The 18,396-nt window shown below is 38.2% G+C and overlaps 1 protein-coding gene across 1 annotated transcript in view; it reads left to right on the plus strand.

Annotated features, from left to right (window-relative positions):
* The first annotated feature begins 240 nt into the window (after positions 1 to 240).
* The window catches only part of FNBP1L (formin binding protein 1 like), a 122,038-nt gene continuing 103,882 nt past the window's right edge, over positions 241 to 18,396 (plus strand). Inside the window, exon 1 of the mRNA XM_065872358.1 lies at positions 241 to 389. The gene's annotated coding sequence lies outside the window, so the exon portion shown is untranslated. The remainder of the gene's footprint in view (positions 390 to 18,396) is intronic.

An 18,396-nucleotide genomic window follows, 5' to 3' on the forward strand; every position in this document is an offset into this window, starting at 1 on the left:
AGACTGGACGCGAGGGAAGAGCCGAAACCCTTCGGCGAGCGGACCCTGCCAACCTCCGCCAGGCGAGAGCGGGTCCGCCCCAATCCCAGGGTGCATCGCGCCCAGCCCCCTCCCCTCTCCGCGTCCCGCCTCCCCGCAGCCCGGGCCCCCTCCCCGCAGGCTTTGGGAGGCGGGGACGCGGCGTCGGCGGCTTCTCTAGTCGCGTCTTTCTCCCTCACTGGGGAAACCGGCGGTGGCGGCACCTTCGGAGGCTGAGCAGCTGAGCCGCGAGCCCGCCAGTGGGAGGTCGGACAGACTGACTGCAGAGCCGACAGACGGACGGACAGCGGGGCAGCCAGACGGCTCGAGTCGCCTCGAGTTCCGCCATGAGCTGGGGCACGGAGCTTTGGGTGAGTCCGGGAGAGGGGCGCCCAGCGCGAACCCCGGCCCCGGAGGGGCTCGGGCTGGGCAGGCGCCGCTGGCCGTTGGCGGCCAGAGCGCGTCGGGCCATCCCCGGCGCTGGTGTTGGCGGGGGGTGGGGGTCCCGCTCCTCTTTGTGTGCAGACCCTTCTTCCCTCTCGGCCGGGACTTGAGAGGCTGCTGGTCCGCGCTCCCGTCGTTGCCGCGGCGGTGGGGCTGAGGGCAGAGGCTTGGACGGCTGGGGGAGCGGCCCGCGGGCTGCCGTGTCCGCCGCCATCCTCTCCTGTCCCCTCTCCCTCCTCCGCCTTCACTTTCCGGACGCCTGGCTCCGTGCCGGGCCGCGCTTCTCTGCCTTTGTATCTCCCCTCCCGTGGGCGGGGGAGGGGGCCCATTGTCCCGAAGGGGCGCTGTTAGCGGGCGGGGAGGGGGCTCGCCGCGGCCCCTCGCCCTGGCAAGGGTCCCCGGGGCGAGGGCGTCGCCGGGCTGGGGCGACGCGGGGAGCCGCGAGGCACCGCCCGCCGCCCTCGCCCCAGGTAGGGGGAGCCGGGAGGCTTTGTTCCGAGCCCGGCCTCCGGCCAGCCAGGCCCAGCCCACACGCCCATTTCCCTCTCCTTGTCTCCGTTCTCTGACCGGGGTAGCTTCGGGGACTCCGGCTGGGCCACCCCTGGCTGCTGCCTTGGGCCGGGGGGTTGGCATTTGGGATCTGAGTTAAATTGAGTGATCGATGGGGAAGCCAGTTTTGCCAAAAGGAGCGTACGGCTTCCCGATTGCTTTACTTCCCTTTCCGTTGTCCATTATTCTCACTCCTTCTCCCGCTTTTCTTTCTCTTTCCTCCTTGCTTGTCTTGGACGCTGAAGGCTCCAGACAATGACCGGTCTCTGGCCAGGTGCGGGTGGACTGTAATAGGTCGGAGAATTCTCTCGCGACGCCTCCACAGAAGGGTGGAGGTGTGGAGGGCAGTGATTTCTCAGGTGCTGCCGAGGGACGGGGAGCTGGGGGCGCTGTCCCGAGAGCCGCCTCATTTCAGCCACTCCTCTTTTTATCCCACCTGTGCATGTTTTCCGTGCCTTTTGTTAACCAGGATCTCGTGAAATCACTGCAGAGAAAAGAGGAGAAAGAACTTTTTCGTCTCCAGGCATACAGTTAGGGTGGCAGTGAAGGCATATCGGTTAATTGATCAGCCTTCATTGGGCACAGTGTTTTATGTTATTTTTCACATTTTATTCACAGATTGGGAATCTTAGAATTGAAAGAGACTTTAGAGTTCGTCTAGTTGAACACTTCCTTAGCAAGCCCAGGAATCTGCAGCGTTCTGGACAAGTGTTTGCCCAGTCTGTAAACACACCACCCAAGAGAAAATATCTAGGAGCCTCTCCGTTACGTTCTTAGATAGCATTAATTGTTCTTGTATTGGGGGGGATTGTATAGTAAATTATGTGAGCTTTAATCTTTTACTTTGGTTAGATTCTCAGGCATTATTGATCTCTTCCCTTTGATTTAGTACATTCTCTAATTGATTATAGTATTTCCTAATTAAAGGAGATGGATATATTTCATTTTCCATTTTTATAATTAGAAAATATTTTTATATACTTGTATGATCCATGTTTCAGAGGGAGCAAAAATATAAGCAGAATACTTTTAAAAAGTACAAGTAATAAAACAGTGGAGGAATATTATTTAGGTGTAACTCTTAATTTAGATTGGAAAAAATTGCTTTGTATCACACTGTAGAAAAGCAGTTTTAAGGAGGAACAAAATATTTTAGTGAAGACTAAAATGTGATTTTTAAAGCTTTAAAAATTTTTTAATTTAAGAATATAATACAATCAGAAGCAATTACCCATCTCCTGTAGTTTGGTTATTTACGTTCAGCATTTGAGTAGTTTTTCAGCAATTTAAAAAGGTAAACCATAGAAGAGATGGGAATTTCTGTTCTAACTAAAAATTGTTTCGTATCCTTTTGAAAATTATGAAAAATTTTAAAATTAATTTTTCTCGTAAAACTTAATATATCTCCATGTTTTAAATTTTTTTTAGTGGTTTGAGGATTTGAGGGAAACATTTATTAGGAATTAAATAATGTGGAATCAGCTAATATCAGTTGGATGCTTACACCTTACATAAGTAGAAGTTGGTGTAGAGGACTATTGTTGGGACCAGAAGAGACCTTAGAAAAATTTGACTAGATTTCCTGTTTTTTACTAATCTCAGTTTTGAAAAAGGGTATTGTGTTTCCAGTAGATTGTAACAGACACCTGAACTGTGCTCTTGCCATTGAGGAATTTGAGGTTGGGAAAATTATCTTGAAAATTTGAATTTAGAAACCAGTTCTTACATTATTTTCATGTGTAGGATCACCTTACTGTCCCAGAGTTAAACTTTATTGAGAAGATGTTACAAAAAAAATTATGATAAAATGCAGTTATGCACTCAAACTTAAGTTTATTTCTTATAATACTCATTGGCATTTATTGCTATCTGTCTTATGTTAAACTTGAGAATAAAGTAAAAAAATTAAAACCACTCTAATAGTGACTCTGGGGGACAGAACTGATAGTGATAGGCTAAATTGGTTGTGTCACTTTTGTTTGTGTAGTCGTGAGGGGATATGAATCAACTGGTAATAAACTTGAACTGTGCTTTAAGGGATTTCTTGTGCTCCGAATGAGCATTTAAGCAAAGTAGTGAATATATGCTAGAGACTCAGTTCTGGGTAATATAATGCAAAGAGATGACAGCGTCTTCATTTCTTCAGGATGCATTGTTTATTGTGTTGATTTCTTTATTACCATAGGAAGAATGGTTGGATTAAGAAGTCTAAATATGAATTAATGATTTTGCAAAGCATAGATTTTGTAATTATTAGCTCTTTTTACAAATAAGGAAATTAGAGATTGGAGAAGTCCTATGTTTAGTCAGTAAGTTTTATTTATTAGGAGATAGGCTTTTAGTTTTTTGAGGAGCCAGTTAAAGTTCAATGGAAAAAAAAAATCAGTGTATGTATGGGCTGCGAGTGTATAGATAGGAAAGAAAATGGCTGAGCACATCACATTCAAATCATGATTTATTAAAAAATTCCCCTCCCTTACCCCCGCTGGGAAATGAGGGGACTAGTCTGGAAATTAGGAAGTAGGTTCAAATGTCTGACTTAATTTATAGGGAACATATAAACCTTTTTTATGCCTTAGTTTCCTGGTCTATGATTTTTGGTCCTTAGTTTTCAGAGTGTATAATTTAAAAGCCATTGTTATTTTCATCATACTTTTTAGCTAGGTGCATTTGACAAAGCTCATGATATCTTTTGGGAAGAAACTGAAAAGTGTGCATTGCGTGATAGATTCAGTGGATTCTTTATTTTACACTCCTAGTCTTAACCCTTTAATTTAATGCTGCTTTATCTTTTTTCTCTATGTAGCACTTCTATTTTAACACATATTGTAAATGTACTAGACTTTTTGAGTCCTTGATTGTAGGGACTGGGTTAATCTTTTTGTTTTCTCTAATACAGTGCCTGTTGCTGATCATACATGTTTCGCCCAATTGAATTAGTAGTTCATTGCATTACCCAGAGTATTGATTACTGATTAATAATTGCATCCTTGAGGAAGTTTTTATGGTTCTGAAGGCCTTCGTAGGTGATGATAAATTAGTGGTCTAGTTAACAATTCAAGAAGGTCTTAACAATCTGAAGCCAAAATGATGAAGTTAAGTTTTATTTTGGTTAACAACTTTTACAGATTGGGGAAGAACTGACCTCTAAAGGTAGTTGTTGTGAGTTTACCTGATAGGCTGATGATGTGACTGCCACAATAGCCGATGAATGGTAACTCAACTTGCCGTGGTGATCATTTGGAAATGTTTAGAAATATCGAATCACTATGTTGTGTAACAGGAACTAACAGTGTTGTAGGTCAGTTATACTTCAAAAACAAGCTCATGGAGAGATTAGATTTGTCGTCGGAGGAGGGTAGGGAGGAGGGGGAAATAGATGAAGGCAGCCCAAAGGTATAATAAACTTCCAGTTATAAGTAAGTACTGGGAATGTAATATACACGGTGGTAAATATAGTTAACACTGTTGTATGTTATATATGAAAGTTGTTAAGAGAGTGGATCCCAAGAATTCTCATCCCAAAGGAAAAAAAGTTTTGTTAGTTCTTTAATTTTGTATCTGTATGAGATGATGGATATTCACCGAACTTACTGTGGTAGTCATTTTATGATGCATGTTAAGTCAAATCATTGTGCTGTACCTTAAACTTATACAGTGCTGCATGCCAGTTATATCTCAATAAAACTGAAGGGGGGAAAAAACCCCAAATAGCTGATGAAATCTTAGGCCACATGTAGATTTTTCTAGAACAAAGGAATTTGGTCCCATTGTAGTCTATAATGGTTAGACCAAATCTTAGTTTTACTTAAGATTTTTTTAGAAGGTGCTTATCTAGAGGAGTTTGACAAAGAGAACTCCTTATCATGTGAGCTGTATTGTTTTTTTCAAAGGCCATGAAACTAGTGTAGGAATTTGGTTTAAAAAATGAAATAATTATTGAGTGTCTATTATGGGGAAGCACTGTGTGATGTATGGTAAGATTTATTAAGGCTTATAATGTCAGACCTGCTGTGAAAAATCTTAGAGTCATTTTGAGGTGATATTACTTACCTAACTCTAGAATATTCCCTTACATTGATATCACTGTTCAGAATATCCTTTGTTGACCAGTTCCTTCCCACCCCTTCCTTCCAGAGTACACATTCTGGATATTATCTTTCTGATGGGACTACCACCTTATATTTATTTCTTATATATTCAAATCTTTGGAAAATAGTAATGGTATAAATATTTATATCTTAAATCCCTTTTTTTTGGGTAGAAATTGTTGTGTTCAACACTGTATTACAGATATTGTTGTTACTAGTTAAGGAGGGTGACAGGCAATCAAGACACCCATTTATGCCACCATTCTACCCTGACAATAATAAGGTGGAAGCTGGAGAGCTGCCTGTAACCAGTATCTCCTCTTCATCGCTAATTCTTTAAACCACTCATTTCTACTCCTCTTCCCTGCCTTTTATCTTAAAAAATGCACTCTCTTCTTACCCCAATCTATAAAATACAGGTTTGGCTAGAAACTTAAAAGCCTGTTCTGCCTACTTTTCCTTATCAGCTCCTGTTTGCAGGCAGGAAATAGGACAAGAGAATAATAATGGTTTGTAATTATGGAACATCTTCTATGTGTACCTACCAGTGGTATCTTATTTAATAATCTTCAACTTTAAGCATTTTCATCTCAATAGCAAAAAACAAAAAATTCTTTTTTGGGGAACATAGTCATGTGCGTATTAAAAACTAGTAGGAAAATATTATGTAAAGGTTTTGTTTTATAGGAAGCAAAAACTTTTTCCATATATTAGCAATTTTTTCTTAAGTTCTTTTTTTTTTTTTTTGCGGTATGTGGGCCTCTCACTGTGTGGCCTCTCCCGTTGCGGAGCGCAGGCTCAGCGGTCATGGCTTACGGGCCCAGCTGCTCCGCAGTATGTGGGATCTTCCCGGACTGGGGCACGAACCCGTGTCCCCTGCATCGGCAGGCGGACTCTCAACCACTGTGCCACCAGGGAAACCCTTTCTTAAGTTCTTGATCGAGAACTAATCATCAGACTTTTAACAATACCTTGTGAAATATGTGAAATATTAGTATATATTTGTTACATGTTGAAAAAACATAAATGTATAGAATCAGATTTTCCTATTTTTGGCATACCATTATTTTGTTGTTTCTAGAGCATAAAGTCATCTGTCTTATTCCTTTTGTATCCCTGTTGTATTCCTAATTTGTAGAAAAGGAATAGGCATATAATAAGCAGTGAAATATTTGTTGAATGAGGGAATCAATGAATTGTTGGAACTCTATCATCAAACTATGTTTTGAAAACTAAGGTTATTTTAATGTTTTTTTCCCCAACATGTATGTCTCATACCTTTGTTTAATCTTAGGGATCCTTTTTATAATCTGAAATTTAATTACTTCTGTCTTTTCATATGAAATTTTTCTCAATTTATTTAGGTCTTGAGTTCTCGTCTCCTTAAATTATTTGAGTACAAATGATTATCTTATTTATAGCGTATTTTGTGGCTCTTTGGATTCTAAAAATGAAAACAGTGTTGTTATATGCTTTGACATTAGGGTTGTCATGTATAAATGATATAAATGTAAATGGTCTGAGACTTAATGAATTGGGAAAACATAAAAGATTGATTTTTTCAGAGAGCACAAAAGTTACGGTGATTCTGAGAGATTTTTGAAAAATGTTAACAGATGAACCGGTTTGCAGGGCAGAAGTTGAGACACAGATGTAGAGAACAAAAGTATGGACACCAAGGGGGGAAAACAGCCGTGGGGTGGGGATGGTGGTGTGATGAATTGGGCGATTGGGATTGACATGTATACACTGATGTGTATAAAATTGATGACTAATAAGAACCTGCAGTATAAAAAAACAAACAAAAACACAACTAATACTAAACTTTCATTGGGTTATTTTAATGGAAATATGTTAATATAAATGTTTCAGACATTACATGAAATTTCTAAAAATCTTATCTGTTCTGGTATAATGTTATAAGTCATAATTTTAGTTATTACTTTAAAATGTATATCTCAGAAATAACTAAAAAAAGATAAATAAAAAATAAAAAAATGTTAATGGTGGCTAGTTGAGATTTTTTTCCATTATAAATTATAAAAATCATTGAAAATGCTATGGTAAATAGCAAGCATTACTTTTGAATCATCTTCTAGACTTAGACCATGAACTAAATTAACATCCTTTACTATTTGCGAAAGCTGAATATAATTAGTATTTGTTAACTTATTTAATTTGAATTAAATTAAATATTTTTTATTTTTAAAATTAAAAAAAATATATATATATTTATGTATATTTTAAAATTAAAAAATATTTTTTATTTTTAAAATTAAAAAATATTAAAATTAAATTTAATTAAATAAATTAAATTAAATTAAATAAGTATTTGGTAACTTATTTAATTTGAAAATTTTTTTATTTCATCTTCATTTAAAATAAAAGCTTCATTAAATTATAACATTCATACATTAAAGTGTACAGTTTTTATATGTATGTTAAGATTTGAAAAAATAAAATAAATGCACTCATTCATGTCACTCCCAACCAAGAGCAAGATATGGAAGTCTCACTTATGCCATCCCCAGTAAATATCCCCCAAAGGCAATCAATCACTATTCTGAGTTGCATTGCCATTGATTAGTTTTGTAGGTTTTTTTAACCTCACAAAAATGATAATATGGTATGTACTTCATCTGACTTCTTCCATTTAATGTGATCTCTTTGAGAATCATCCTTCTGTGGTTAGTTTGTAGTGTTTCATCGTATATGTAGGATTTGTATTTTCTTCTGCCATGTGCCTGGGGTCACTCCTAGTCTGGGACCATCTTAAAACAAGTTCAGGGCTTGAAATTCCCTCCTGTGGTTGTTGGATTTTGTTTTTGTCCCCATAGCTCTTGCAATGTTATCAAAACAAAAAATCCAAAATATCCTCAGGGCAAAAATAGGTGGTATATGCTTTTTTCCCTTTCTGGATTCTCATTTTTACTTCACTTGTGACTTTGTAATTCCTTATTGTCTTGGCTTGTTTTTTGGTGCTTTAAAATTTTTGGAATATAATTTATCCATATTTAAAAGTTCTTATCCAGTGGAATAGTGATAGTTGATCCAAATAATCTAGCCCGACACTACTGGAAACTGGAAATTCTTACGTTGAGATTTTCGTTTTTGCTATTATATTTTTAATTTCTAAGAGCTGCTTTTTGTTTGTTTTCTGAACATACTTTTTTTTTTTTTTCCTTTGGCCATGCCATGCAGCTTGTGGGATCTCAGTTCCCTGACCAGGGATTGAACCTGGGCCACAGCAGTGAAAGCACTGAATCCTAGCCACTAGACCACCAGGGAACTCCGCCCCCCCCCCCTTTTGTTTTTATCATTAAATTATTATATAATTTAGACAGTAAATATGGTGTATTTTTGCTTCTTTCCAATAGAATACATTTGATCACTTTTTTTTTATACAGCAGATTCTTATTAGTCATCAGTTTTACACACATCAATGTATACATGTCAATCCCAATCGCCCAATTCATCACACCCCCACCCCCACCCCCCCACGGCTTTCCCCCCTAGGTGTTAATACGTTTGTTCTCCACATCTGTGTCTCAATTTCTGCCCTGCAAACCGGTTCATCTGTACCATTTTTCTAGGTTCCACATATATGCATTAATATACGATATTTGTTTTTCTCTTTCTGACTTACTTCACTCTGTATGACAGTCTCTAGATCCATCCATGCCTCAACCAATGACCCCATTTCGTTCCTTTTTATGGCTGAGTAATATTCCATTGTATATATGTACCACATCTTCTTTATCCATTCATTAGGTTGCTTCCATGACCTGGCTATTGTGAATAGTGCTGCAGTAAACATTGGGGTGCATGTGTCTTTCTGAATTATGGTTTTCTCTGGGTATATGCCCAGTAGTGGGATTGCTGGATCATATGGTAATTCTATTTTTAGTTTTTAAAGGAATCTCCATACTGTTCTTCATAGTGGCTGTATCAATTTACATTCCCACCAACAGTGCAAGAGAGTTCCCTTTTCTCCACACCCTCTCCAGCATTTGTTGTTTGTAGATTTTCTGATGAAGAACATTCTAACTGGTGTGAGGTGATACCTCATTGTACTTTTGATTTGTATTTCTCAAATAATTAGTGATGTTGAGCAGCTTTTTCATGTGCTTCTTGGCCATCTGTATGTCTTCTTTGGAGAAATGTCTATTTAGGTCTTCTAACCATTTTTGGATTGGGTTATTTGTTTTTTTAATATTGAGCTACATGAGCTGTTTATATATTTTGGAGATTAATCCTTTGTCCCTTGATTCGTTTGCAAATATATTCTCCCATTCTGAGTGTTGTCTTTTCGTCTTGTTTATGGTTTCTTTTGCTGTGCAAAAGCTTTGAAGTTTCATTAGGTCCCATATGTTTATTTTTGTTTTTATTTCAATTTCTCTAGGAAGTGGGTCAAAAAGAATCTTGCTGTGATTTATATCAAAGAGTGTTCTTCCAGTGTTTTCCTCTAAGAATTTTATAGTGTCTGGTCTTATATTTAGGTCTCTAATCCATTTTGAGTTGATTTTTGTGTATGGTGTTAAGGAGTGTTCTCATTTCATTGTTTTACATGTAGCTGTCTGGTTTTCCCAGCACCACTTATTGAAGAGACTGTCTTTCCTCCATTGTATATCCTTGCCTCCTTTGTCATAGATTAGTTGACCATAGGTGCATGTTTTTACCTCTGGGCTTTCTATCTTGTTCCACTGATCTGTGTTTCTGTTTCTGTGCCAGTACCATATTGTCTTGATTACTGTAGCTTTTTAGTATAGTCTGAAGACAGGGAGTCTGATTCCTCCAGCTCAGTTTTTTCCCCTCAAGACTGCTTTGGCTATTCGGGGTCTTTTGTATATCCATACAAATTTTAAGATTTTTTGTTCTAGTTCTGTAAAAAATGCCATTGGTAATTTGATAGGGATTGCATTGAATCTGTAGATTGCTTTAGGTAGTATAGTCATTTTCACAGTATTGATTCTTCCAATCCAAGAACATGGTATATCTCTTCATCTGTTGGTATCATCTTTAATTTCTTTCATCAGTGTTTTATAGTTACCTGCATACAGGTCGTCTCCCTAGGTTGGTTTATTCCTAGGTATTTTATTCTTTTTGTTGCAGTGGTAAATGGGAGTGTTTCCTTAATTTCTCTTTCGGATTTTTCATCATTAGTCTATAGGAATGCAAGAGATTTCTGTGCATTAATTTTGTTTCCTGAAACTTTATCAAATTCGTTGATTAGCTCTAGTAGTTTTCTAGTGGCATCTTTAGGATTCTCTATGTATAGTATCATGTCATCTGCAAACAGTGACAGTTTTACTTCTTCTTTTCCAATTTGTATTCCTTTTATTTCTTTTTCTTCTCTGATTGCCATGGCTAGGACTTCCAAAACTATGTTGAATAAGAGTGGTGAGAGTGGACATCCTTGTTCCTGATCTTAGAGGAAATGCTTTCAGTTTTTCACCATTGAGAATGATGTTTGCTGTGGGTTTGTCATATATGGCCTTTATTATGTTGAGGTAGGTTCCCTGTATGCCCACTTTCGGGAGAGTTTTTATCATAAATAAGTGTTGAATTTTGTTGAAAACTTTGCTGCATCTATGGAGATGATCATATGGTTTTTATTCTTCAGTTTGTTAATATGGTGTATCACATTGATTGATTTGAGTATATTGAAGAATCCTTGCATCCCTAGGATAAATCCCACTTGATTATGGTATATGATCCTTTTAATGTGTTGTTGGATTCTGTTTGCTAGTATTTTGTTGAGGATTTTTGCATCTATATTCATCAGTGATATTGGTCTGTAATTTTTCTTTTTTTGTAGTATCTTTGTCTGGTTTTGGTATCAGGGTGATGGTGGCCTCATAGAATGGGTTTGGGAGTGTTCCTTCCTCTGCAATTTTTTGGAAGAGTTTAAGAAGGATGGGTGTTAGCTCTTCTCTAAATATTTGATAGAATTCACCTGTGAAGCCAACTGGTCCTGGACTTTTGTTTGTTGGAAGATTTTTCATCACAGTTTCAATTTCAGTGCTTGTGATTGGTCTTCATATTTTCTAATTCTTTCTGGTTCAGTCTTGTAAGGTTATATCTTTCTAAGAATGTGCCCATTTCTTCCAGGTTGTCCATTTTATTGGCATAGAGTTGCTTGTAGTAGTCTCTTAGGATGCTTTGTATTTCTGCACTGTCTGTTATAACTTCTTCTTTTTCATTTTTTATTGATTTGACTCCTCTTCTTTTTCTTGATGAGTCTGGCTAATGGTTTATCAATTTTGTTTATCTTCTCAAAGAACCAGCTTTTAGTTTTATTGATCTTTGCTATTGTATTCTTTGTTTCTATTTCATTTATTTCTGCTCAGATATTTATGATTTCTTTCCTTCTGCTAACTTTGCGTTTTGTTCATTCTTCTTTCTCTAGTTCCTTTAGGTGTAAGGTTAGATTATTTGAGATTTTCCTTGTTTCTTGAGGTAGGCTGGTATAGCTATAAACTTCCCTCTTAGAACTGCTTTTGCTGAATCCCATAGGTTTTGGATTGTCGTGTTTTAATTGTCATTTGTCTCTAGGTAGTTTTTGATTTCCTCTTTGATTTCTTCAGTGGTCTCTTGGTTATTTAGTAATGTAGTGTTTAGTCTCCATGTGTTTGTGTTTTTTACGTTTTTTCCCCTGTAATTAATTTCTATCTCATAGCGTTATGGTCAGAAAAGATGCATGATATGATTTCAATTTTCTTAAATTTACTGAGGCTTCATTTGTGACCCAAGATGTGATCTATCCTGGAGAACGCTCCATGCGCACTTGAGAAGAAAGTGTAAAAGCTCTTTTTGGATGGAATGTCCTATAAACGTCAGTTAAATCTATCTGGTCTGTTGTGTCATTTAGAGCTGTGTTTCCTTATTAATTTTCTCTCTGGATGATCTGTCCATTGGTGTAGGTGAAGTGCTTAAGTCCCCTACTATTATTGTGTTACTGTGGATTTGCTCTTTTATAGCTGTTAGCTTGTGTATTGAGGTGCTTCTATGTTGGGTGCATATATATTTATAATTGTTATATCTTTTTCTTGGATTGAGCCCTTGATCATTATGTAGTGTCCTTCTTTGTCTCTGTAATATTGTTTATTTTAAAGGCTATTTTATCTGATAAGAGTATTCCTATTCCAGCTTTCCTTTGATTTCCATTTGCATGGAATATCTTTTTCCATCCCCTCACTTTCAGTCTGTATGTGTCCCTAGGTCTTAAATGGGTTGCTTGTAGACGATATATATATGGGTCTTGTTTTTGTATCCATTCAGTGAGCCTGTGTCTTTTGGTTGGAACATTTAATCCATTCACATTTAAGGTAATTATTGATATGTATGATCATATAACCATTTTCTTAATTGTTTTGGGTTTGTTTTTGTAGGTGCTGTTCTTGTGTTTCCCACTTAGAGAAGTTCCTTTAGCATTTGTTGTAGAGCTGGTTTGCTGGTGCTGAATTCTCTTAGCTTTTGCTTGTCTGTAAAGGTTTTGATTTCTCCATCAAATCTGAATGAGATCCTTGCTAGGTAGCGTAATCTTGGTTGTAGGTTCTTCCCTTTCATCACTTTAAATATGTCATGCCACTTTCTTCTGGCTTGTAGAGTGTCTGCAGAGAAATCAGCTGTTAACCTTATGGGAGTTCCCTTGTATATTATTTGTCATTTTTCCCTTGCTGCTTTCAGTAATTTTTTTTTGTCTTTAATTTTTGTCAATTTGATTACTATGTGTCTTGGCCTGTTTCTCCTTGCGTTTATCCTGCCTGGGACTCTCTGTGCTTCCTGGACTTGGATGGCTGTTTCCTTTCCCATGTTAGGGAAGTTGTAGACTATAATCTCTTCAAATATTTTTTTGGGTCCTTTCTCCCTCTCTTCTCCTACTGGGACCCCTATAATGCTAATGTTGGTGCATTTAATGTTGTCCCAGAGGTCTCTTAGGCTGTCTTCATTTCTTTTCATTCTTTTTTCTTTATTCTGTTCCGTGGCAGTGAGTTCCTCCATTCTGTCTTCCAGGTCACTTATCCGTTTTACTGCCTCAGTTATTCTGCTGTTGATTCCTTCTAGTGTATTTTTCATTTCAGTTATTGTATTGTTCATCTCTGTTTGTTCCTTAATTCTTCTAGGTCTTTGTTAAACATTTCTTGCATCTTCTCGATCTTTGCCTCCATTGTTTTTTTGAGGTCCTGGATCATCTTCACTGTCATTCTGAATTCTTTTTCTGGAAGGTTGCCTGTCTCCACTTCATTTAGTTGTTTTTCTGGGTTTTATCTTGTTACTTCATCTGGTACAAAGTCCTCTGCCTTTCATTTTGCCTGTACTTCTGTGAATATGGTTTTCCTTCACAGCCTGCAAAATTGTAGTTCTTCTTGCTTCTGGTGTCTGCCATCTGGTGGATGAGGCTATCTAAGAGGCTTGTGCAAGCTTCCTAATGGGAGGGACTGGTGGTGGGTAGAGCTGAGTGTTGCTCTGATGGGCAGAGCTCAGTAAAACTTTAATCCACTTGTCTACTGATAGGTGGGGCCTGGGTCCCTCCCTGTTGGTTGTTTGGACTGAGGTGACCCAACACTGGAGCCTACCCGGCTCTTTGGTGTGGCTAATGGTGACTCTGGGCAGGCTCATGCCAAGGAGTACTTCCCAGAACTTCTGCTGCCAGTGTCCTTTTCCCCATGGTAAGCCACAGCCACCCCCCCCCCCCCCCCCCCCCGCCTCTGCAGGAGACCCTCCAACACTAGCAGGTAGGTATGGTTCAGTCTCCTATGGGGTCACTGCTGCTTCCCCTGGGTCACGATGCGCACACTACTTTGTGTGTGCCCTCCAAGATTGGAGGCTTGTTTCCCCCAGTCCTGTCAAAGTTCTGCAGTCAAATCCCTCTAGCCTTCAAAGTCTGCTTCTCTAGGAATTCCTTCTCCTGTTCCTGGACCCCCAGGTTGGGAAGCCTGACGTGGGGCTCAGAACCTTCACTCCAGTGGGTGGACTTCTGTGGTATAAGTGTTCTCCAGTTTGTGAGTCACCCACCCTGCCGTTATGGGATTTGATTTTCCTGTGATTGCACCCCTCCTACCGTCTCATTGCGGGTTGTCCTCTGTCTTTGGACGTGGGGAATCTTTTTTGGTGTGTTCCAGTGTCTTCTTTTCGATGATTGTTCAGCAGTTGTCATTCTGGTGCTCTCGCAGGAGGGAGTGAGCGCACATCCTTCTACTCTGCCATCTTGAATCAGTGTCCCCATGCATGACTTTACATTTTATTTTATTTTTAAATTTAATTTGTTTTTATTTTTTAATGGAAGTACAGTTGAGGTACAATATTACATAGGTCATAGGTGTGCAATAAAATGATTCACAACTTTTAACGATTATATTCCATTTATAGTTATTATAAAATATTGGTTGTATTCCCTGTGTTGTACAATATGTTTTTTTTTAATTTATTTTTTACTTTTTAAAATTAATTAATTATTTTTGGCTGCATTGGGTCTTTGTTGCTGCATACGGGGTTTCTCTAGTTGTGGCGAGCGGGGGATACTCTTCTTTGTGGTGAGCAGGTTTCTCATTGTAGTGGCTTCTCTTGTTGCGGAGCATGGGCTCTAGGCATGCGGGCTTCAGCAATTATGGCAACACCGGCACAGTAATTGTGGCTCATGGGCTCTAGAGTTCAAGCTCAGTAGTTGTGGTGCACAGCCTTAGCTGCTCCGTGGTATGTGGGATCTTCCCAGACCAGGGCTCAAACCCACGTCTCTTGCATTGGCAGGCGGATTCTTAACCGCTGCGCTAACAGGGATGTCCTCTTTTTTCTTTTTCAACATCTTTATTGGAGTATAATTGCTTTACAATGGTGTGTTAGTTTCTGCTTTATAACAAAGTGAATCAGTTATACATATACATATGTCCCCATGTGTCTTCCCTCTTGCGTCTCCCTCCTTCCCACCCTCTCTATCCCACCCCTCTAAGTGGTCACAGACCACTGAGCTGATCTCCCTGTACTATGCAGCTGCTTCCCACTAGCTATCTGTTTTACGTTTGGTAGTGTATATATGTCCATGCCACTCTCTCACTTTGTCCCAGCTTACTCTTCCCCCTTTCCATATCCTCAAATCCATTCTCTAGTAGGTCTGTGTCTTTATTCCTGTCTTGCCCCTAGGTTCTTCATGACCATTTTTGTTTTTGTTTATTTTAGATTCCATATATATGTGTTAGCATACAGTATTTGTTTTTCTCTTTCTGACTTACTTCACTCTGTGTGACAGACTCTAAGTCCATCCACCTCACTACAAATAACTCAGTTTCGTTTCTTTTTATGGCTGAGTAGTATTCCATTGTATATATGTGCCACATCTTCTTTATGCATTCATCTGTTTATGGACCCTTAGGTTGCTTCCGTGTCCTGGTTATTTTATATAGAGCTGCAGTGAATATTGTGGTACGTGACTCTTTGTGAATTATGGTTTTCTCACGGTATATACCCAGTAGTGGGACTGCTGGGTCGTATGGTAGTTCTATTTGTAGTTTTTTAAGAAACCTCCATACTGTTCTCCATAGTGGCTGTATCAATTTACATTCCCACCAACAGTGCAAGAGGGTTCCCTTTTTTCCACACCCTCTCCAGCATTGATTGTTGGTAGATTTTTTGATGATGGCCATTCTGACCAGTGTGAGATGATATCTCATTGTAGTTTTTTTTTTTTTCCTCATTGTAGTTTTGATTTGCATTTCTCTAATGATTAATGATGTTGAGCATTCTTTCATGTGTTTGTTGGCAATCTGTGTATCTTCTCTGGAGAAATGTGTATTTAGATCTTGTGCCCATTTTTGGATTGGGTGGTTTGTTTTTTTGTTATTGAGCTGCATGAGCTGCTTGTAAATTTTGGAGATTAATCCTTTGTTAGTTGCTTCATTTGCAAATATTTTCTTCCATTCTGAAGGTTGTCTTTTTGTCTTGTTTATGATTTCCTTTGCTGTGCAAAAGATTTTAAGTTTCATTAGGTCCCATTTGTTTATTTTTATTTTTATTTCCATTTCTCTAGGAGGTGGGTCAAAAAGGATCTTGCTGTGATTTATGTCATATAGAGTGTTCTCCCTATGTTTTCTTCTAAGAGTCTGATATTGTCTGGCCTTACATTTAGGTCTTTAATCCATTTTGAGTTTCTTTGTGTGTATGGTGTTAGGGAGTGTTCTAATTTCATTCTTTTATATGTAGCTGTCCAGTTTTCCCAGCACCACTTACTGAAGAGGCTGTCTTTTCTCCACTGTATATTCTTGCCTCCTTTATCAAAGATAAGGTGACTATATGTGTGTGGGTTTATCTCTGGGCTTCCTATCCTGTTCCATTGATCTGTATGTCTGTTTTTGTGCCAGTACCATACTGTCTTCATTACTGTAGCTTTGTAGTATAGTCTGAAGTCAGGGAGTCTGATTCCTCCAGCTCCGTTTTTATTTCTCTAGATTGCTTTGGGTATTCGGGGTCTTTTGTGTTTCCATACAAATTGTGAAATTTTTTGTTTTTATTTCTGTGAAAAATGCCAGTGGTAGTTTGATAGGGATTGCATTGAATCTGTAGATTGCCTTGGGTAGTATAGTCATTTGCACAATGTTGATTCTTCTAGTCGAAGAACATGGTATATCGCTCCATCTATTTGTATCATCTTTTATTTCTTTCATCAGCATCTTATGATTTTCTTCATACAGGTCTTTTGTATCCTTAGGTAGGTTTATTCCTTGATATTTTATTCTTTTTGTTGCAGTGGTAAACGGGAGTTTTCTTAATTTCACTTTCAGATTTTTCATCATTAATGTATAGGAATGCAAGAGACAGCTGTGCATTCATTTTGTATCCCACTACTTCACCAAATTCATTGATTAACCTTAGTAGTTTTCTGGTAGCATGTTTAGAATTCTCTGTGTATAGTGTCATGTTATCTGTAGATAGTGACAGCTTTACTTCTTCTTTTCTGATTTAGATCCTTTTATTTCTTTTTCTTCTCTGATTGCTGTGGCTAAAACTTCCAAAACTATGTTGAATAATAGTGGTGAGAGTGGGCAACCTTGCCTTGTTCCTGATCTTGGTGGAAATAGTTTCAGTTTTTCACCATTGAGGATGATGTTGGCTGTGGCTTTGTCATATATGGCCTTTATTATGTTGAGGAAAGTTCCCTTTATGCTTTCTGGAGGGTTTTTATCATAAATGGGTGTTGAATTTTGTCGAAAGCTTTCTCTGCATCTGTTGAGATGATCATATGGTTTTTCTCCTTCAGTTTGCTAATATGGTATATCACATTGATTGATTTGTGTGTATTGAAGAATCCTTGCATTCTTGGGATAAACCCCACTTGATCATAGTGTATGATCCTTTTAATGTGTTATTGGATTCTGTTTGCTAGTATTTTGTTGAGGATTTTTGCATCTGTGTTCATCAGTGATATTGGCCTTTTGTTTTCTTTCTTCGTGATGTCTTTGTCTGGTTTTGGTATCAGGGTGATGGTAGCCTCATAGAATGAGTTTGGGAGTGTTCCTTGCTCTGCTATATTTTGGAGGAGTTTGAGAAGGATAGCTGTTATCTCTTTTCTCAATGGTTGAAAGAATTCGCCTGTGAATCCATCTGGTCCTGGGCTTTTGTTTATTGGAAGATTTTTCATCACAGTTTTAATTTAAGTGCTTTTGATTGGTCTGTTCATATTTTCTGTTTCTTCCTGTTTCTGTCTTGGAGGGTTGTGCATTTCTAAGAATTTGTCCATTTCTTCCAGGTTGTCCATTTTATTGGCATATAGTTGCTTGTAGTAATCTCTCATGATTCTTTGTATTTCTTCAGTGTCAGTTGTTGCCTCCCCTTTTTCATTTCTAATTCTACTGATTTGAGTCTTCTCCCTTTTTTTTCTTGATGAGTCTGGCTAGTGGTTTATCAATTTTTTTTATGTTCTCAAAGAACCAGCTTTTAATTTTATTTATCTTTGCTATCGTTTCCTTAATTTATTTTTCATTTATTTCTGATCTGATCTTTATGATTTCTTTCCTTCTGCTAACTTTGGATTTTTAAATTTTTTCTCTAATTGTTTTAGGTGTAAGGTTAGGTTGTTTATTTGAGATATTTCTTGGTAGACATTTCTAAGGTAGGATTGTATTGCTATAAAGTTTCCTCTTAGAATTGAATTTGCTGCATCCCATAGGTTTTGGGTCATCCTGTTTTCATTGTTATTTGTTTCTAGGTATTTTTTGATTTCCTCTTTGATTTCTTCAGTGATCTCTTAGTTATTAAGTAAAGTATTGTTTAGCCTCCATGTGTTTTTATTTTTTAAAGATTT

The sequence above is a fragment of the Phocoena phocoena genome, chromosome 1, assembly GCF_963924675.1.
Source record: "Phocoena phocoena chromosome 1, mPhoPho1.1, whole genome shotgun sequence".
Lineage (NCBI taxonomy): Eukaryota > Metazoa > Chordata > Mammalia > Artiodactyla > Phocoenidae > Phocoena > Phocoena phocoena.